Source organism: Pseudopipra pipra, chromosome 5 (assembly GCF_036250125.1).
Source record: "Pseudopipra pipra isolate bDixPip1 chromosome 5, bDixPip1.hap1, whole genome shotgun sequence".
Taxonomy (NCBI): Eukaryota; Metazoa; Chordata; class Aves; order Passeriformes; family Pipridae; genus Pseudopipra; species Pseudopipra pipra.
In genome coordinates, this window is record NC_087553.1 from 53,774,605 (window position 1) to 53,795,802 (window position 21,198).

Consider the following 21,198-nt stretch of genomic DNA (forward strand, 5'->3'; position numbering starts at 1 on the left):
GTTTCCTCGAGAGGTTCTTCGAAGAAAATTTGCTCATTAAAATATTAATTGGAAACAGAGAGAAAAGTGTTATGAAGAGTGTCTCATATCTATTGAAATCTGCCTAGAGGAATGTGATTACCTAGTTTCTCAAACAGATTTTTTAGCACTGATCAACTCACTGCACTGCAAAACATGACAAGATAGCCTTTCTAATTTTGTGTTGCTCCATGCAAGATTTGGTGGTGTAAAAATGAACAAATATGACTTATTCATATTATTTCATATTTCCTGGAAATGGACCACTTCCAAAACAAGGTAAACCTGTCTCTGATTGAAGAGCAACATTGCCTGTCCAGACTTCTTTATCAAGTATATGTTTTTACACAGTCCAAATCTTTTTCCGGGATTCCTTGAGATAGGAAAAAACCTGGATGTTTTGTGACTCAGTTTGCCTTGGCAACCCTGTGTCCCATGCTGGCTTCCAGGGCTCTGCTTTCTGAGTGATTCCGCGTCCCTTCCTGTGCCATGGTGCTGCGAGCAGGAGCCAGGGCAGCTGGTAAAGCAGCACAGCAACAGAGTCAACAAACCAAACTCCTCCAGGCGATTAGCCCAGCCACACAGGGAGAGAGAATCAGGAATACAGCCTGTTTATACTGGCAGAGGTGGGCACCTGTTAGGTTTGCTCCTGCTCATGAGGAGCAGGATTTGTACAGCTCCTTTGCAGCGCTGCCTTTTAGACCTTCTGGCTCTGAAGCAGTGCACTGGCATATGGAAAGAGCTTTCATAAATGTGGTGGGGCTGCCTGAGCATCCCCATGGCCTGCTGTTATGTAGCATTGCTGGCCAGTGAATTTTGTCTAGCTTGACTAAGGAGGCCTGGTGTACTAGCTCAAGAGGAGTCAGTAAAAAGGACAAGCACGCTCACTTCAAGTATCCATCTGTCTATCACATTTCTGACTTGTGCTGTTTCAGAAGCTTGCAGATTTTCCAATGACTGGTTTTCATTCTCTTGATATCTCTGATCAGAGACTTCAATTTTTACACAGCAGCAAATGTTTCTGTCTGCATACCAAGGGCCCTCACCCCTCCTGATCTCCACTTCTGGGAGGAGGTTGGGATCACTTTGTTTGCTGTGCCAAAGAGTACATGCTGTAACAAGTGAATGTGGGCATAAGTGGTGTGCCACAAACTTCACTCTGTGCCACTTAGGGAAGGACTGGAAGAACTGAATGCCTGCCAGCCAGTATAAAGGTAAGGTAACCTGGGAACAGACAGTTCTGGTAGCTCTCTCCTGCAGAGCCTTGTAAGCAACAGATCTCATCAGAACCAGGTAAAAAACCTCTGTATGAATTTGCTTATTTTGGTTTAAGCCTGCTGCTGTTTGAGCTGGGTCATTCCTAAGCAAAGGGTGGGTTTCAGGTATATCCCACCCGGCCTTCAGCTGCTGTCCCAGATGGATGTGGGACTCCTATGCACACTATGTCATACCTGCCAACCCTATGGAGATACCTGGGATAGAACACAGTAGTTATAATATAATGTATATAGACAAGTAAATCATCACCAAGTGTTTTTAAAACTGCTTGCATTGGGGCTTTGGGGTTTTAGTCTGCATAAATTTGTGTTTAGAAAAAAATGTCTGTGTCCTAATATATGGGGACACTTACAGAGATGGTTTGTTTTTCTATGCTTACTAATAGATGCAGAATGGTAGCAACCACAATGAGACAGGATGCTTACACCTAGTATGTAGATGTTACCAAACCCCTAAAATCTTCTGCTCAGATATTTTCTAGTGCTGTAGACTGCTACATTCCTTCAACACACCAGGTTTTCCTAGTAATGTCTCATCAGCACTTGACCCCTCTTGCCACCTGGCTACTTGGAGACCTATTTCACATTTACTGTTTGGTGCAATTCTCTGGAATTCTCATCTGCGTGACCAGCAGAGAGGGATTTGCTAAGTGTCCTTAGAACATATCTTCTGCATATCTGAGGGAGAGCCAGCTGATGCTGATAAACCCAAACTCTATCTCATTTTATTTGATAGCCTAGTACTCACAAAATGCATTTGAGAGACCTGTTTGCTGATCTTGTTTGGGAGCAGAGACTGAAACCCAGGCCTCCTACACTTCTAACTCAGCCTGAGAATTTTGCTGAAACATTAGAGTGGAAAAAGTAGGGAGCAGTTGTTATTTGTACACATAATATGATTATTTTCTCAGAACAGTAAGCCAAAGACAAGGGTGTTGGACTGTGAGAGTCAGCTGCTCCAGGAGGGATGGGCAGCCCGGGGTGACCCCAGCATGGGCCATGCCCCCTGTCCGATGGAGGCTGGACATGGTGGACAGGGCCAGCTGCTGGTAATGGAGACCATTGACAGCCCCGGAAGAGGCAAATGGTGAGCCAGGTCCAGGTAGTATCCAGAGACCCCAGTTAGGAGCAGCAGGACATGGGGCTGGAGACAAACTGACAGCATGGTTCCAAGAGATCTACACAGAGACAGGGGTAGAGATGGGCACCAGTAGCCCCAAGCCAAACCAAAATGGGGCTCCTGGGATATGGGCTGGGGTGGAGGGAGGCCCCAGGAGAGACTGGGCAGGGACAGAAAGGCTATCAGGGCCCTCAGGGCTGCATGCAGCAGAGAAGTGTTTGATCCTCTTTTGTCAAAGTCACCAAGAACACATCAAAGGTAAGGCCTCCAGGCATGGGATGGGCCATATCTGTGAGAAGCTTTGGAAGCTGTGACATAGGTACCTCTCCTAACACCTTGGCGAAGCAGGAAGTCAAGTTCCCTAAACCCTCAGCAGTGTGCTCTAGTTGTTTAGTCTGAGAAAGGCATAGCAAGTGAGTTTTCTGAAGCTTATAAGTAACACAGTTAAAACAAAACCACTCCCTGTAAGATGAGGACTCTGCAGGCTGTGGGCGAAGTGTTGAGTCAAGATATCTCAGAACTGCCCTGCCTTCTGTCCTCAACATATTTTGTGGCCATATGAAAGTCTGTAATTGTTTTTCACCATCAAAAAGTTTCTTAATTCATCTTCATGAGATCTGTTGTGGAAATATCAACACTAATTACTCCTAATACATTTTCTTTTTCTGACTGGAATTTACATATTTATTAAAGCATTTATTGTCTGTCTCATTTAACCTTAGAATTGAATAGAGACAGGCCAGGAATGCAGAGAACTAGAAATACAAGGAAAATTATGACAGATATGAGGGAACCTCCTTTAGTAAAAAGCTAAGAGTAACAAAAGAGTAGCTCTACCACACAGATTCTCCACTGACAATCTTGGAAACCCCTTCAAATCACTTAGCATCTAAAGTGCACAGTCTGCCCAGTTTTTTAGCACATAGCTTCTAATATCCTAATGAGCCAGAAGAAAAAAAATCAAGAGTTTTATGCACAAAAATAGCAAGTAACTTAAAATACACAGTACTTCCTTTGCAAAAAAAAATTGCTGAAATCTGTGAAGAGTATCTACTAAAAACTATTCTTCGAGGATGCTGAGCATCATTTCATTAATATATTGCACAATCTGTCAAATTTATTTACATGTACACAGACAGACCTGCTATAAACATTATAGTGTTGGTTACTGCTCTTAACACTGCTAGTGTTGATAGCAAGACTGTGTGTTTGAGTTTTAGTGTGTACATTAATTCCCACAGTCTGGCACTGTATACAGTAAAATATCTACTTAACAGGCATAAAACAGAGCTGCAATATCAAAAATAACTCTCAGAATTGACACATAATCAAGATGTTTTCCTACCAAGTTAATGACAACAGTAATGGCAGAAAGATTCCAAAAAGTCACCTTCCTCTCTTAGAGAGACCCAGTTAGGGAAGAAATGCGATGCAGGCAGGTAGACAAACTCCATCAGCACAAAATGGTAGAGCTTATTGATCTTTGCCAGCTCACTGTGTTTGCACACACTAATGGCAATAAAAGAAGTGTTGTCACTTGGAACTCTTTCTATCAAGGTACTATAATTAGCTTTTAGGCAGTTGAGCAATATACTAAATAAAATAATTTTTTGACTGTTATTCAACCACCCATTTTTCATGTAAGAGAACACCTTACAGCCTGAGCAGGGTCTGCTGTATCCCTGTTTATCTGCACATCAAGGGGCCATACCTTATGATAAATTTGTTTTTACTATTAGTTAAACTAATAAGCCCATAAAGCAGCCCAAAAGACAAATCAGTAAAGGGAGATTTTAGAAATGAGAATGCAAAGGGCTTCTTTTTATTGAAGTTTCACCTGTCAAAATATACCTTCTCCTTTTCCTTCTCTTAAAGAGCGTCAAAGAGCCAAAAGTGCAACAGGTAGGGTAGAAATGCAGGCAATGGGTTAGGAATTCTGTTGCTTTTCCCCCAGATTAATGCCCTGCAAGGAAGGTTCCAGCCATGGCATGACCCCAGCTTTTTGCAAGCTGAATAAAGTTTCTGAGTATTCAGGTCTCTAAAATTCCTCTTATTGATAAAAACATTGGTTTTAATATTCATACTTCTGTATATAAAACCAGATTTTATACTTTAAGCAGCAATTTAGGAAAAACAGAAAGTATAGCATGCAAAAAGGTCACTAAACCAGACACTGAATTTACTGGCTTTGGGCAGAATTGAAGGTTCTTCCCTTTGGGGCTTGAATGTTGTCATTTTTCCACACTGCAAAGAGCAAATACCTCAAAAAACTCCTCTAAGCGTCACAAGCCAGCTGTTCCTTTCTACCCCATATAAAATGCAAAACTCAAATAATGCATTTCCCTGCTACTGTTGCATTTTCTACTGCTTCAGTGAAACTACTTTTCCCCCTCAATTTTCTGCTTTCTTTCTGCAAGAATTCTCTATATCCCCTATCAAAAGGTTGTATCCAGCCAAGTTCAATGACAGACATTCACCCATTGGCAAACACAGCGGCGCTGAAATATATCCCTCTGAGGTGGGCGAGATAATAAGGTTTTCTTTCTTGTAGCAAAAGCTTTGTGTGAAGCTGTTCCACACTGTCCTGCAGAACTAAGCTAGTTAAGAATACCAACAACAGCTGCAATAGCTAATGGGCTTGTAAGCTGATTTGCATAATGAAAAATCTATATAATGTCAAGTAATTAACTTGGAAAAATGCCTTTTGAAAGAAAATACATTCTTCCCTTTGGAAAACAGCAAAATATGTGGAAAGTTCATATGATCACTTTATTGCCAAAAAGGCTGAGCATCAGGCTAAGGGAAGGGCAACAGTTAATATTGTTTTGTTATAAAATATGGTGATCTAAAAAAAATGTAGGTCAAATGAGAAAATTTTACATAGGACCCAGTAGTACTGTGAATTTGTGCAGAAATCTTTAAACTATTATTTTCCAAACAGACACTGACTTTGTTATCAACTGTGCAGGGAATTCAGTTTACCCAGGACCACAGGCTGGTACAGCCAGATTCCCCAAGATGGAGATAGCACAGAGAGAGCACCAAGGACAGGACAACGAGGTTAATCCCTTGCACCAGGACACATGCCAGCCTCTCAGTATCTGAGCCCACCTGTATTTGAAGGATTTTATACACCAGTGTCCTATTACTTCCCTCCATAAGTGTAAATCACACACTGGATTATTAATCTACACCCATGGATTAATACTTGCTATTACTATTGCAATTGTCCACAAGGACAATGATGTAATTATGACAAAATTAGAGAAGTGGAACCAGAAAGGAGGAGTTCGAGCAGGCTTGGAGTGATTTCCCTTCAAAGTGTCTTACACCTTGGACCCTGGAAGAGAAGAAAACAGAGATCCTTTTTTCAGCTCTTTTGTACGTGAACATGAGAAAAGGTGTGGGTTCACCCCCTCTGCCTGCCAGTTCCTCTGAAGGGACATGAAGGAGTGCAATTACAGGCTAGGTCACACTATATACCCTGGCTATCCTGACCTGAGCAATTGGGCCACTAAAGTATGGCAGCCAAAAAGGAGTGTGAGGGGGTCTTTGCCTACTGCCTACATGAGTTATCTCTGAAATCAGTACTCATGGGCCCTGAGTAGTCTCCTCCTTATGGTGAAGAAACTTGAGAGCATCCTGTCTGCCCACCCAGGGTCTGTGAAAGATGCTTGAATGTTTGTGGCTTTGGGCATTTTACTGCTTGACACATCTCATCTTTTTGTGAAAAAAATTCACATTTTTTTGCAGTTGCTTCAGGGCATTCACAGAAGGCTGATTCCACTTTAAAGAAATGGAAATGTTATAAATGCCAAGCAACTCTGTGATTATTTACATGCAAATTTACATTGTATCAGTCATTTACATTATAACAATCAAAAAGATAAGGTCAGAATAAAGCAAAAGGTAAAAAGTCAGCATTTTCTGCCTGAAAATAAGGTGCCATTGAAAAATATTCGACCAACTCTAAGCTGAGTTCAGGTAGAACAATTGACAGATATCACATGTCCTTTCTTCAGATATTGGACATGAAACTTTGAAAACTATGATAAAGTTGTTAGATACTGCCTTCCTGTGGCTTCTGGAAATATTTTCACTCCAAGTTTCACCATAAAAATGCACCATGGCAGAGCAGTAGTTCCTGTGTTCCATTCACAAATAATCCTCCCCCTCAGCTCATGCAAATATAACAGCCCTATTCCACTAAATTCTTCACATTCTAAATCTTTAGGTAACTCTAGATGTTGGTCTTACTCATAGCACAGTCAATAAAAACATAAGTACTTTAATTTTGATGGTACAGGATCCGATCCTTGGGCAAGGCATTTTATCTGCAATTTTTAAAAAATTTGGAATGAATGCAGTAAATAAATATATTTACTTGCCCCTCCTCAGTCAATATACATTTATTCTCTTTTCTTTATTATTTTCTTTATATTAGCAACTTATAATTTTTTAGCCTTTGGTTACCTTTTTTACCCTCCCATCTTATTTTTTAATTGCCCTTTAGCTCTCCTATGCAAGACTAAGTTCTCTTCCTTTCTCCCCTTTATTAAAAAAAATTGTTTTATAAGAGGATGCTAATTCTTTTCAACCTATATTTCCATTCTGCAGTGTTTTAGTTTTACCTTGCATAAGCAAACTCAGAGTTGTTCACAAGTAAAAGTAAGAAAAGATCTATGTCTGCTTGATTTTCCCTCAGGAACAAGAAGAGCCAGTGAATAAGTAAATTGTATTCACTGGGTACCAAAATATATATTCTGAGTTAGTAGCAGTTCTCAGAGAATTTGTTGTAGGAAATTGCTCAAGTTTCACAAGCTAGTGGGCATAGGGTAAACTTAGCGGTAACAAACCGAGCAGGAAAGATTTTTCTCCCTCAAGGGAAGAGAGATAGTTGAAGAAAAATAATATAAAGCATTTGTTCAGTGAAAGAGTTGTACCCAGAAAAAGAAATGCTGAAAGAGAATAACAAATACGAGTAGCTAGCAAACTAGTGGCTTCATCTAACTGCAAAAAAAACCACCAAAAAAATTTGAATTGCACACTGATCTGAGCAGAACCTGACCTCAAAAATACATTAAGCATTATAAGCAATTTAGGGAAAAAGAACATGAATGAGAACTGAAGACACCACTATACACAAACACACACACAAATAATTGACGGAGTGTACAATGATTCCTAGTAAAGGGACAAAATTCATAGGCTATAATAAAAATTGCAACGGATACCAGAAAAAGAAAGTATTTGAAAAGAATGTGTGAATTGGGAATATACATACGTTTTCAAAGAACAGACCAAGTGACCTATTAAACTTTATCTCACTTGGAAGATTCTGACAAATATACTCAGGGGATGAAATGTCATTAACTTCAATATCATTGATGCTTTCAATAAAAGAAAGTTTCAATAAAAGTATACTTGTTCCTGTATAAAAAAATTATAAAATATTTTATTTAATATGTACATTATCATTGAACTAAAAGAACTGAAGTATTTGAGGCCAATGCAACTCATTCTGCAGCGCTCTATTCCCTGCAGTGTGATGCAGACATTCACTTGCAACTGTAGCACTGCAATCTGCAAAAATATGCCAGGTTGTTCCATACCACCCATCTGAATTCTCCCATCCTCCTTTTGCAGAACTGATGGGGAGAATAATGCTCACTGTCAAACACATTTTGTAATGCAGGGTCAAAGTTAATTACACAGGACTTGGGCTGGCTTGGACCTACTCAGGATCCAGCACAGGACAACACTCGCTGTGTTGGGAAATAAATGACGAGCGCTATCCTGCTAATGCATGATGTAACCACTAACTCAAGGGTAGTCACAGAGAAAGCTATAAAACAGGTAAAATCACTAGGCATAGGCACTATTTGCTAAATGCCAGCTGTTAATCCAGGGTAGTGAGATAATATCCAAAGGAAGAATTTGTTCCCATGTTTCCGAGACAGATTGCGCCTTACCGGGATATATGGAACAGAGCCTGGTATATCACAGCAAAAGTGTATTGTGGTTTTGAGTGCTGCTTGAAAGGTATAGGCACTACAGTACAGTGACTTTTCCCAAGCACACTTTTCCCTATGGTGGTACAGAGAAGAGACTAAGAGACTAAAACAATGCCAAGTCTTTTCTTCCTCATCCTGTTGGGGATGCTGGGGACTGGCTGATACAACATGACTTGTACTTTCTCATGTCATGTGGAAGAGCAGCCACCCTGTGTGAAACAGAATGCTGTCTGTTACTGGGTTTCTACAGAGCAGTCCCTTTATTTTGATTTGCTTTAGCAGCTGTTCTGGAAAGTAAATGAATCTAAGAAAGTGATTCCTTTGCTTGCAAAGTGTTTTCAGCCAATCTTTGAGTAATCAATCTGTAACACAAACTAATTTGAGCTAGTTTATTCATTTATATTAGGGAAAGATGAAGGAGCGTTTGGTGATGGCACTCACAAAGCACTCAGGATGTGTTACCATTTCTGATTTTCTAAAACTGTGTTTCTAGCCTCACTACTGCAACTCACAAAGCCAAAGGGTTTGAATGTGCGTGTGCTTGTACATATGAACTCCTTAAGCTACTGGTGTCTGCATTCGTGGGTTTTTTTTGTCACCATTATTGAACCTGCCCCAGCTGGTGCTCAGACTGTAACATGATGATGTCCTATATTTGTTCTTTATGAAAATAATTTGCCCAATTTATTACTGCAGGAATTTGATAATAATTGTTTATATAGTGGGCATCTTTTGGAGCTAACTTGGTACAGGCAATGCTTTTATTTAACTGTCTAATGCAGTGTGCTCTTTGGAAAAGTCATCAACATACATGTTTTCATTTTACATTTTGTCTTTTTTTCTTTTAAGTAGGTAATTCTTACAATTTATCTTTATATAATTTTATTGAAAATTAGACTAAACATCAAGCATTTGGTTATATGGTATCTTGGAGAAAAAAATAGATGAGCCACTAAGGCAGATAGTTACTGCCCCAGTGGGTCACTAGCATATCTTCAGACTGTGCACTGACTCTCAAATTGAGCAATTTTGTGTGATGATATTCACATTGCTCTTTATAACATCCTGAGTAGTGTAATATAGTGCAGAAAGTGCTTCCATCTCCTAGGGAGAGAAATTCCTTTTCATTTTCTGTGTAAATAACTGACTATTTAGGTCTTGAATTCATCTACATACCTTACCTTTTCTGCACTAATTAAAGGCCTGCTCTCGCTAGGTGTCATCTGCAGGCAACTGAGAGAGACAGGCACTTCTGCAGGGTGATTCATCCCCCCTCACCCACTGCTGAGGATTAGACATGAACTCAAGAGGTTCCTTCAGAGAGAGTCTATGACAACTGCATTCCTAAAGCAGGCACCTCAGCTAAATGCCTGAAGTTCCCTGAGTAAAGTGCTCTGTGGTATCCAATTAGCACAACCTTAACCATTTATGTGTTAGGTCTGTGCACTCAGCTATGTGTCCATGATTTACTGAGTCATTATTAGAGGGAGAAGTTATCTCCTGGCAAGGATAAATCTACTAGATAGATGTTGTACATAGATGGAATGAGTCATGCTCTAGGTGTTTCTGTCTTTTTCTGTCAATGATAGAGTGTGTCTGTAATAACTACCTCAGAGCAAGGACATAACTTTTAGATGGATGAGAGAAATCCCATCCTAAGCGATAAAGGAAAGTATCAATTTGGCAGCTTAATAGTCATCTTACAGCTTATCCAGTAGGATAAAATAGACAGCAGGATGCAAACTTCACTGTAGTGTTATGTGAGTATCATTTGAGGTTATTAGGTTCCAATTTGCCTGAAGAGTGGGAAAATAGCTCAGTCTTCATTGCCATTAACTCAATTGCTTTCAGCTGTACCACAGATTTTATGACATAGCACTGATCTGTCGCTACACCAATTTTATGCGATGAAACAGGTAGATTAGATACTAACTAGATAGATTGGAATTGAGCTTTCAACTCAATTTTGATACCACGATAAAAGAAAAAAAATAAATTCAACTGTAGATTCTTTGGATCCACTAAGAGTGGAGATGGAGAAAGGACCAGTATTGTTCAAGTATGGGATAAAGGCTATAGATTAATGAAGATTTTAATGTTCTCAAGTCTTGATCATATTTTTGATAAAAATGCCTGCAATTAATTTTTAGCATTTGAGGGTTTTATATATATATTAGATTGATAGATTTAAAATCCTTTAAATGTCCTAATAATTCTGTAATCACATTGCATGCAAGAGGGAACAACTGGCTTTTACACTGAAAAGTTCCTTGCAAGGCTACACAGATCAGCCTTGGACAATTTTCTTAGTATTGGCTTGTGTGGTCTTTGATGAGTTCTGAGTGCAGAAGCAAGATCAAGCGTGAGTTTAAAGTTCAAGTTATACTAGTGTTACTGGGGGCAGTGTGCATAAAGTCAAAGTCTGGTTTTGTTCAAGGAGGCAATAAATGAGCCTAAACCAAAAGTTTTCACCTCAGAAGTTGGAAAACAAGGTCTATATTTTTAAACATAGCTATTAATTCTCACTGGTGCAATGTCTAAGTACCTAGTTTGAGATTACTAGTTAAAATTTCTGAATTAGCCTTACACTGGCTGAGGCAGTGTAAGGAGTTTTTAATGCTTCTGGATATCAAATATATGGCACCAGAGACTGGAAGGAGTTCTCAAAATTAGTTTGTTTCTCATATTTCTACATTGGTTTGCAATGAAAACGTGAGCAGTCTTTAAAGGCTTTATCTAGCAAACAATCCTACAACATGCAGGTCCCAGAAAGGGACCTGGGGGTCCTGGTCTATGGCAGTGCCCTGGCAGCCAGGAGGGCCAACCGTGTCCTGGGGGGCATCAGGCAAAGCATCACCAACCAGTCGAGGAAGGGGACTGTCCCACTCTGCTCTGCACTGGGGGAGCCTCACCTTGAATATTGTGTGCAGTTTTGGGCATCGCAATTTAGGAAAGATATTAAACTCTTTGAGAGTGTCCAAAGGAGGGCAACAAAGATGGTGAAAGGTCTTGAGGGGAAGATGTATGAGGAGCAGCTGAGGTCACTTGGTCTGTTCAGCCTGGAGGAGACTGAGGGGAGACCTCATTGCAGTCTAAAACTTCCTTGTGAGGTGAAGAGGAGGGGCAGGCACTGATCTCTTCTCTGTGGTGGTTAGTGACAGGACCTGGGGGAATAGCCTGAAGCATGTGTAGGCAACGCTCTCAGGCACAAGGTGTAATTCTCGGGGCTGTCCTGTGCAGGCCTAGGAGCTGGACTTTGATGATCCTTGTGGGTCTCTTCCAGCTCAGGAAAGTCTATGATTCTATGCCTCATCTCTTGAATCAATATGTTGCCTGACACATTTGCAGCCAGAAGGTATTATGTATTTCACATCAACCAAATTAAAGAAAATAATTCTAAGTCAAAGAGATGTTTGAGTAATGTAGAATTCAAAGAATACAATCCTAAAAGGGTCCTCTGGACATCATCTGATTTCTAAAGTTAGGGATTAGTTATACCTACAACTTGCTTGAAAGATTTCCCAGTTCTCCTAGACAAAGTATTCTACTGTACTCTTACTGCTACAAGGCTTTCTAATATTCAAGTTCAGATTTTTTTTAATGTGATTGAGATTCATTAGTCCTTGTCTAACCCCTAGTGGACATGGAGAGCATAAATGTTCCTTCATCCCTTTTAATCCTTTTTCCATTTCATGCCAGTAAATACTATTACCATGTTTTCCTAATAATATTTTAAGAAATGTCCTTCCTTTTTTCCATCTAAGCTAAAAATCTTAAAAATTCTAAGGCATCAATACAATGCTGTATTTTCTAGACTTCTACAGATTTCCATGTTCTGCTGCATCTTTGTTGTTCTACTCGGTTATAACTTCTGCCTTAGTATAAATTTTTGCATATCTCTCTGCTCAGTTGAATCTAACTTTTTCCTGGTCATTCCTTCCATGTGAGAATTAGGTTTTTTTGCATCCTAGGCCAGAGCTCTGGCATAACTGTTGGTTATCTGTGTTGTGAGCCACACTATGCAAAAAATAACACTGGTCTGAAGATACAGGTAAGCCTCTAGTAGGATCTTGAAGAGGCTGTGCATGCTGAGCTGACATATAAATTTAGTGCTGATCAATACACACAGAGGAATGTATTTACCCTTCTGGAGTTTTAGCTCTGACTGCATATATGTACATGTCACACTAATGAACAGACTTATTGCTACGTGCCTCTAGCAAACAAGAGTTACCCACTGGGCAACCAGGCATTCCCTTTTGGTGGGGTTTTTTTGCATTTTTTTTATACTCATGTATTTTCCTGATTATTTTTCTATATTTCCTTGGAAGCAAATTACTTCAGCATAATCTTTCTGCTCATTTATAACCAGTATGGAAATATTTACAAGCAAGAAGAGGCTGTTTTATGCCAAAGGAAAATTGTAAATTATTAATGTAATTCAAATGAGTGGCACATTTTGGATTAATGGCAATTAAAATTAGAGAGACAAAGGCACAATTTGAACTCAGTCTAGCCACTTCTGTTAGGGATAACAAGAAATGCTTCTACAATTACATCAATAGCAAAAGGAGGGGGCAAGGAAAACCTCCATTCTTCATTGGACATGGGGGGGAACATAGTCACCAAAGATGAGGAAAAGGCTGAGGTGCTTAACACCTTCTTTGCCTCAGTTTTCAACAGTAAGACAGGTTGTCCTCAGGACAGGTGGCCTCCGGAGCTGGTAGACAGAGACGGGAAGCCCAATAGCCTCCCTGTAATCCAGGAGGAAACAGTGACCTGCTGAGCCAATTGGATCCTCACAAGTCTATGGGACCAGATGGGATCCATCCTAGGGGGATGAGGGAGCTGGTGGAAGAGCTTGCCAAGCCACTCTTCATCATTTACCAACAGTCCTGGCTCACTGGGGAGGTTCCAGATGATTGGAAGTTGGCAAATGTCACACCCATCCACAAAAAGCGCTGCAAGGAGGACCTGGGAAACTACAGGCCCATCAGCCTGACCTCAATACCTGGCAAGGTTATGGAGCAGATCATCCTATGTGCCATCCCACAACACCTACAGGATGGACAAGGGATCAGACCCAGCCAGCACACGTTTAGGAAGGGCAGGTCCTGTCAGAGCAACCTGATCTCCTTTTATGATCTGGTGACCTGCCTGGTGGATGAGGGGAAGGCTGTGGATGTGTCTACTGGACTTCAGCAAAGCCTTTGACACTGTCTCCCACAGCATATTCCTGGAAAAGCTGGCAGCCCATGCCTTGGACAGGGGCACTCTGTGCTGGGTTAGGAACTGGCTGGAGGGCCGGGCCCAGAGAGTGGTGGTGAACGGTGCCACATCCAGGTGGCAGCTGGTCACTAGTGGTGTCCTCCAGGGATCAATGTTGGGCCCAATTCTGTTTAATATCTTTATTGATGATCAGGGGATTGAGTGTACCATTAGCAAATTTGCAGATGACACCGAATTGGGGGGAAGTGTCGATCAGCTGGAAGGCAGGAGGGCTCTGCCGAGGGACCTGGACAAGCTGGAGAGTTGGGCTGATTCCAATAGGATGAGGTTCAACAAGGCCAAGTGCCGGGTCCTGCACTTTGGCCACAACAATCCCATGCAGCACTTCAGGCTGGGGACAGAGTGTCTGGAGAGCAGCCAGGCAGAGAGGGAGCTGGGAGTTTGGATTGACAGGAAGCTGAACATGAGCCAGCAGTGTGCCCAGGTGGCCAAGAAGGCCAATGGCATCCTGGCCTGGATCAGGAACAGTGTGGCCAACAGGTCCAGGGAAGTGATTCTTCCCCTGTACTCAGCACTGGTGAGGCCACACCTGGAGTGCTGTGTCCAGTTCTGGGCCCCTCAGTTCAGGAAGGATATTGAGGTGCTGGAGCAGGTCCAGAGAAGAGCAACGAGGCTGGTGAAGGGATTGGAGCACAAGTCCTATGAGGAGAAGCTGAGAGAGCTGGGGTTGTTCAGCTTGAAGAAGAGGAGGCTCAGGGGAGACCTCATCACTCTCTACAACTCCCAGAAAGGAGGTTGTAGCCAGGTGGGGGTCAGTCTCTTCCCCCAGGCAACCAGCAGTAGGACAAGAGTGCACAGTCTTAACTTGTGCCAGGGGAGATTTAGGTTGGATATTAGGAAGAAATTTTTTACAGAGAGAGTAATCAGACATTGGAATGGGCTGCCCAGAGAAGTGGTGGATTCACCATCCCTGGAGGATTTTAAGATGAGACTGGATGTGGCACTTAGTGCCACAGTCTAGTAACCACGGCAGTGTTGGATCAAGGGTTGGACTTGATCTTGGAGGTCTTTTCCAATTCAGTTGATTCTATGATTCTATGATTCTACTCTGGCCCACAGAAGATGACATAGATTGAGTCTACAGAAAGTGAATCAGTAACCGGCCAAATTCTTATAAAATGGTCACAATGAAAGACTGCTTTTCCTCTCTACTCTAGATGGATGCTAAATGCTTTAGCATGTGAACACTTCTTTCTGTGTAGAGCTTCAGCAGGTTTTTAGGGCAGGATCAGAGCAAGATATATCTTCATTAACTGTAAATCTATTCCTGAGATACCCCAGAGTAGTTTATAGACAATTATGGATTATAAAACTGTTTGAAGTAGCAAATAAAAGATGATCCATCAAATATGGTTGCAAAATGGTTGTGTATCCTGTGGTAATTGGAAGTGATTTACTTCTTTGAAAATTAATTATTATTTCCCTAAGCTTTCTTTAAAAATTAGTATGATAAAATCCCACTTTGTTAAATAGAAGACTCCAACTATTGTCTAATCCACTATTAAGTTCTTCTTTTATCTAGGGGCATGTGATTTTGGAAGTAATATAACAGCAGAGAAAGAGATACTTCTTAATATGTTTCATTGCTGATATAATATTCAGAGTGGGATTCCTACATTTGCATGATTTCACCAGTTGCAAGGTCTTTCCCCTTTCCTCAGTAAAGTGATAATTTCCTTTATATTCAGAGTGTCTGTCCTAGATGATTTACTCTGTTTGCTCAATGCAGAAGCAAGAAATAGAAAAAAACCACCATCTAAAACAATCCTACATAAAGCTTTTGAACTTTTTAATCTCTATATTACTCTTATATTATATTTGTTTCATAATGATCTGATTACAGGTGGTTTTATTAGCAAATTCAAATATCTGTATGGTCTGAAAAGTGGAACTGGAAATAAGTAGTTCATTCTGTTTTATACAGGCATTCCTGAAGTTCATATATCATCTTTATATAGACAGTTTCCAAGTAGAATCAAGTGTAGAAGAAACTGTAATAGTTCTCAAATGACTAGTTGAAGAGTATAAAAAATACCCTCCAGAAATTCTATTTCTATATTGCAAAGAATTAAACTATTGGAAATCAAATGTAGTCTAGACATGAAATTCTCATGGAAATTGCTATTTCCTAAAGCTATTCCTCTAGGGCCTAAAAATATTGGATATTGCTATCTTGAAGTGTAGTGCAATTTCTATAGCATACAACAACATTTTAAGACTATGCAAGATAAATAGCCTGTGAACGCTGACACTGCTGCCTAGATTCACCATTTCACTTACCACGGGTCTTCCTGAATGTATTTTGGCACTAGCCTTTATGACTCCAAGTAGTTCTTTTCATGTCTTTAACATGTAGATTGCTAGCCTGGGAAAACACCTTTTCTACACTGCTTTGCAATCCAAATGAACTGCTACCTCTGTAGCTTTCAGAAGTCATTTAAATTAGTTTCCCAAGCAGGTGAAGCAGTTCCAAGGAAGTTTATTATGCAGATTTTCTTTAAGGCTGCATTCCAGCTGTGTTAGGTGTGGAAACTCACTGGTATGGGAGCTAGCAGGTAAGCAACCTCCTACCCAGTCCCTGTGAAAAGTCTTGACTTTTTATTTTTAATTCAAATTCAGGTAATCATTTTCACACAGAACATTTATAGTCTACTTTAATTGGCACTTTTCTCAGCAGGTTTAGTAAATTGGACTCTTAGATTTTGAAAGTAAAAGACCATAGGATCTGTTGCCTCAAGCATTCCTATAAACTGAGATTCCTATTTACTTAAATAATCCATTTTTTCAAAGTTATTTTAGAAGCGCATAAAGACTTTGTCAGACTGGACTTACAATTACTTTTATTGTTGTTCTTAATATGGAAATCACAAGCAAATCTATGTCTGATGTCTCACTGGTGGAAACAAGGAGCATCTTCTAGCAATTTGTGCAAGATGGACAAACTATTTCTAGGCAGACCTAGTTAGAAATAGGTAGTAATCTATTTTTGATTTCTGCAGAAGGGATATGTAAGCCAGCAATAGGTAAAGAAAATAAATAAAAGAGGCTTCTGGAGCCCTTGAATTTCTTGTAATACAGGGCAAACATGGATCATGACCTTTTGGTAACTACATCTCAAAACTTCTTTCCAGCACACAAATAGTTATAGCAAAGCTGTAATGAGTTTTAACTGCCCTTGAATTCACAAACAGGGTAGAGGGAAAAAAAAGCAAACTCAGCAGACAAGTTTTGAATGCTCAAGAGATAGAGCAGATTTAGCTCCAAGAAGGTCTTGGAATAAAATCCTTGAGATCAAAGTCTGAATCAAGTTAATACATGCAAAGGTGAGGAGAACGAAAAACCTATCAATCAAATACACTGTGAAGTACTACTGCATGAGAACTGTTTGATCAAACTATATTTGACAGAAAATGCCAATCTACTTAAAAAAAATCATAAAAAAAGACAAAAAACACCTGACAAAAGCTAGTAGGGAGTGTAACAGTCTTACAGAAATTAATCTAAGTCCATATTGACTAACAAAGTAGACTTTCTCGGAGTTGGAAATGGGCGTAGCAGCAGAAGATGCACTGATGTGCCTGCTCCAGTAAGATACAGCCGAGGGTGATTTTGGCTGAAGAATGCTGCCTACATCTGTGTGTCTCTGCTGCACAAGTGAGAGATAGGAGGGGACTGTAACTCCTTCAGTCAGCCCAGACAGAGATGGGAGACCTTATTTCCAGGTACTCCCCTTCCTCCTCTCCTGCCTCCTTTTACACAACCTGTTGCGAAGGAATAACCAAGAAACAAAGCTTCCTGCCTTGTAAGCCTTGCATGTATCTTTGCTTGGGGCAGTGATCTGTCTCTTGGAGTGAAAGCCAATATTATTTATCAAAGATAGTTTATTGCTGGTCAGTATCATCTGTCATGTTTTCTACCCTGTATTATTCTCAGTAACTATGGTTAATAAAAACATTAGTATTTTAGAAAAAAGTGAGTGGAGAGCATTAGCATGGATTTTGCATGTCTACCACATGAATAGCACCCAGGTGGATTACATTTCCATAACAGAAATGTTCTGGCCCTAAGACACATTCTGGTACAAAAAAGTAAAGTCTGCCAGCTGAGAACAAGAAGCTGGATTTGCTGAAATCCAGTGATCCTGGTATCCTACAGAACAAGAATTTAGGAGTATAGGGAACACTGCTAAGTGCCTCTTGTACTCTCCACTATTTACAATGGCAAGGTTGGTTAAGTTCCCATTCTATGCTGTTGTGGCGAGGACATCTGCTTCTCCCTGTCCCTCGAAGTGTGCTCTGAATCTGTCCATGTGGAAAGGATCCTTTCCTAGATGACCACATCAGTGCATGTGAATAGTCCAGTGGGCTTACTCTTGCTAAAGGCGCGATCTGAAATATCCACTAATGAATGTGGGCTCATTGTATAAATTTGCAGAGATGCACCAGAGCTACCTGTGTTGTCTGGATTTTCCTTGGTGAGACTTTGGGATGAGATAAACTTCAGAAGCATCCTGTACTGTTGGTTTAAGATGGAGTTTAGGTTTCCAAACTTTTTTTCACTTGGGCTGCATGAGGAAGAGTGTCTCTTTCTTTATTCTATTAAAGCTACTGCTTTCAATATGTACACATGACACACAGGAATCTATCTTTCTTGACATAAACCAGTTTCACTCAGATTGCTTTTAGCTTTCACATTGGAAGATATAATTTAAAAGTGCGTTGGCATAGAACGACATAAAAGACAATGAGATATGAATGTCAATCAGGTAAATAGGAAAATTCTTATTTACTAATTTTACAATGCCTATTGTCATGGCAGCTTGGCAAGGGATTAGAAAGATTTAAATATAAATTAGATCTGTCATTCTCAAAATGAAAATGAGTTAGTTATTAAAAAATTGTAGGGAAAAAAAAAAGGCAAAAAAGCTTTCTGTTTTGCCTTTAAAAGCTTGGATCTGAACCCTGGAAGGCACTGAGTGCAAGCCACATTGTAGGAGGCCTCCCAGAGGAGAGCTGTGCTGCTCCTCTCCTGTGCTGCACAGAGAAGCACAAGTCAGAGATAGCCTTGCATATGCAAATGTGCCAGAATAGGGAAAAATTGCAACTGCAGGAACTGCAACTAAAAGCTCTGCAGAGACAGCAACAGCAGAGCTGCTCTGCAAACCAAGTATGGGACTGAAACCTGCCAGTTCAGTCCATGGTGGCTTTTAGACTTAGAAGGTGCAGTGCAGAACTATCCCACATGGAGACCATCTCAGCCCTAAAAATAGTCCAGACAAACTAAAGATGTCCTATGCTGAATAAATACACTGCAATTTTCCATGCTTTACCATTTTCAAAATCCAGGCTGGTGTCTCTGTATTTCATTGTAAACTATTTTATTTGGAAATAAGGGGAAACTCTTTTTTGGTCTCCATTGCACGATACAGACACACCCCAAAGCTCCAAGTGTGCAGTGGACAGTGGGAGCTGTCAAAGTGTCTTGAACTGCTATAATACAGAAGAGGTCTCTGGTGCACACAGGACATACTTCCACCTGGAAAGTTTACGTGCACATAAGAAGGAAAATATTCTCTGAAGGTTGAACAACAGTATGCTCCCAAGCTTCCTGGTTTTGTTATATGCTTGATGTACATCCTGGAGTGACTGCACTGATTTCCATATCTCTTCCTCAGTGCCCTGGTTGAACCCTGCACCAGATGGTGGGGCTCAGTGGAGTCAAGACATAGTTCTTAAAAAAAGTTTGAATTCTTTAGGCTGGAGCTGACAATGAACTGTGGAAGATATCTAGGAAATCTCGACTAAAGAGAAAGAACAGGTAAATCAAGATAAAGGCAAGTGACAAAGTTATTCCTACATGGGGAAAGCAAATCTTAGATGTGCACAGGACATGCCAAATGCACATGGTGCTAACTAGAACTTCTGGAGCAATCTGAGCTCCCATAGCTTACCTGCAAGGGATACAACCTGCCCGTGTCTGACTGCATGTGAGGGCAATGCTCACCAATGCCAAGAACTCTGGGAGCAAGTTATGGGAGCCAGACCCACGTTGTGACGGGTTGAAGGAAAAGAGTGTCCTAAGGGATGTAAATTCGAGGATAGGCTCTGTCCCATGGCCATGATGGGTGAGCATGATACAGAGTGGGTCATTCTGCCTACGGTTTGTGGAATTTAGGATGGGCACTTTGGAGAAATGAAGGTTGGATTTGGGGGTGTCCCAAGCCGTTCCAGAATAGAGAATGAGAAGAGGATCTCAGTGAAGGGTGGGAGAAGGGGGTGTGGTGTGTGTAGGATAGGATTTGACATGTGTGACAGAGGCTCAGAGGACAGCTGCTGAGAAACATGTTACAGGTGCCTTAATGACTTGTTCTCCTGAGAGATGAAGTGGTGCCAGGGTTGTAGGATTCATCTCAGTGGAATCAGATTGGCAGGAGAGCAGATGATGTGTGGAGAGAAGGGAAGGGAGATACTACATCTTCAGCTCAGTCCCCTGCCTCCCTTCACTCCACCATGTGCCCTTAGCCTTGCAATCCATTTTAGCAAAATCACAATGCTGATTTTTTGCCACTCATTAATAATGAGATCAATTATTATCATGCTTCAGTCTTGAGTCAGCCAAGTTCAATTTTTGTTTACACTGCCTAGAAGTTTTGGTCCACCTCTGCCTTTGCACATTAGGCATCCTATTTTTTTTATTTATGGTGTTCAGTGATATAGACTGTGTGGTATTTGTAGATATTCAGCTTCTCTTCCCATCTGGGAAGACATCTCCTCTATTAGTAGCTGCCAGCTGTGGCTCTTCTATTATTTCATCTTCTCCTGCTGCCCCACTGCCAGCAGGAACACATTCCAATTTGTGTTATATCAAAGTGAAATCAGGAGCCACCCAACAGTCATACTCATGATTTGGAGGAGCACAGAAATGTTTAGGACCAGGTTATTGGGTTGAATCCAGCTCATTCAGTAGCAACTGGAAATAGTTAGTGCCTGCTGATGGGCTGGCAGCTGTGGGGCGTGATACTGGTGGCTCTACTCCAGTTGCTAATGGACAGATGTCCATATCATAAAACTCCAAACAAAAATTAATGCTGTTGCTGGCAGCCTCAGCAGGCAGTGAGGCTGTTCTTACACTGAGTAGTACCCACAGAGAAGCTCAAGAGTACTGGAATGAATAATTTGCAGACCATCCCTCTGTGGAGCTTGTTATGGGGATGAGAACCATCTACACCAGTAACTGTAGGTCTTGTTTTGAAAGAAATAGTTTGATGATAGAAGCCAGAGGGTATATTGCTGGAAGTAGGAGACAAATTGGTGGGTTAATGGGGTGTGAAGAATGGTTTGATCATTGTTCTCTGCACCTCTTTTCTTTTTGTTTCTCGTACTTCTGCAGACCCATTTCTGTACCTCCTCAGCCTTCCTTGGCTTTATTCTATTCCCCATCACTTCCACCATGTACAGTAATGCTTCATTCAAATGTTGAG

General features: G+C 40.8%; 1 protein-coding gene and 1 long non-coding RNA gene across 4 annotated transcripts in view; one reads left to right on the top strand and one right to left on the bottom strand.

Moving 5' to 3' along the window:
- The window catches only part of LOC135414873 (uncharacterized), a 377,990-nt gene that overhangs the window by 170,282 nt on the left and 186,510 nt on the right, over window positions 1-21,198 (bottom strand). The gene's annotated exons all lie outside the window — the stretch shown is intronic.
- SPAM1 (sperm adhesion molecule 1) overlaps window positions 1,180-21,198 on the top strand; it is a 39,213-nt gene continuing 19,194 nt past the window's right edge. For 2 of the 3 annotated variants that reach the window (XM_064656144.1, XM_064656146.1), the window contains exon 1: window positions 1,246-1,311. The gene's annotated coding sequence lies outside the window, so the exon portion shown is untranslated. The other variant, XM_064656145.1, reaches the window with a different exon arrangement.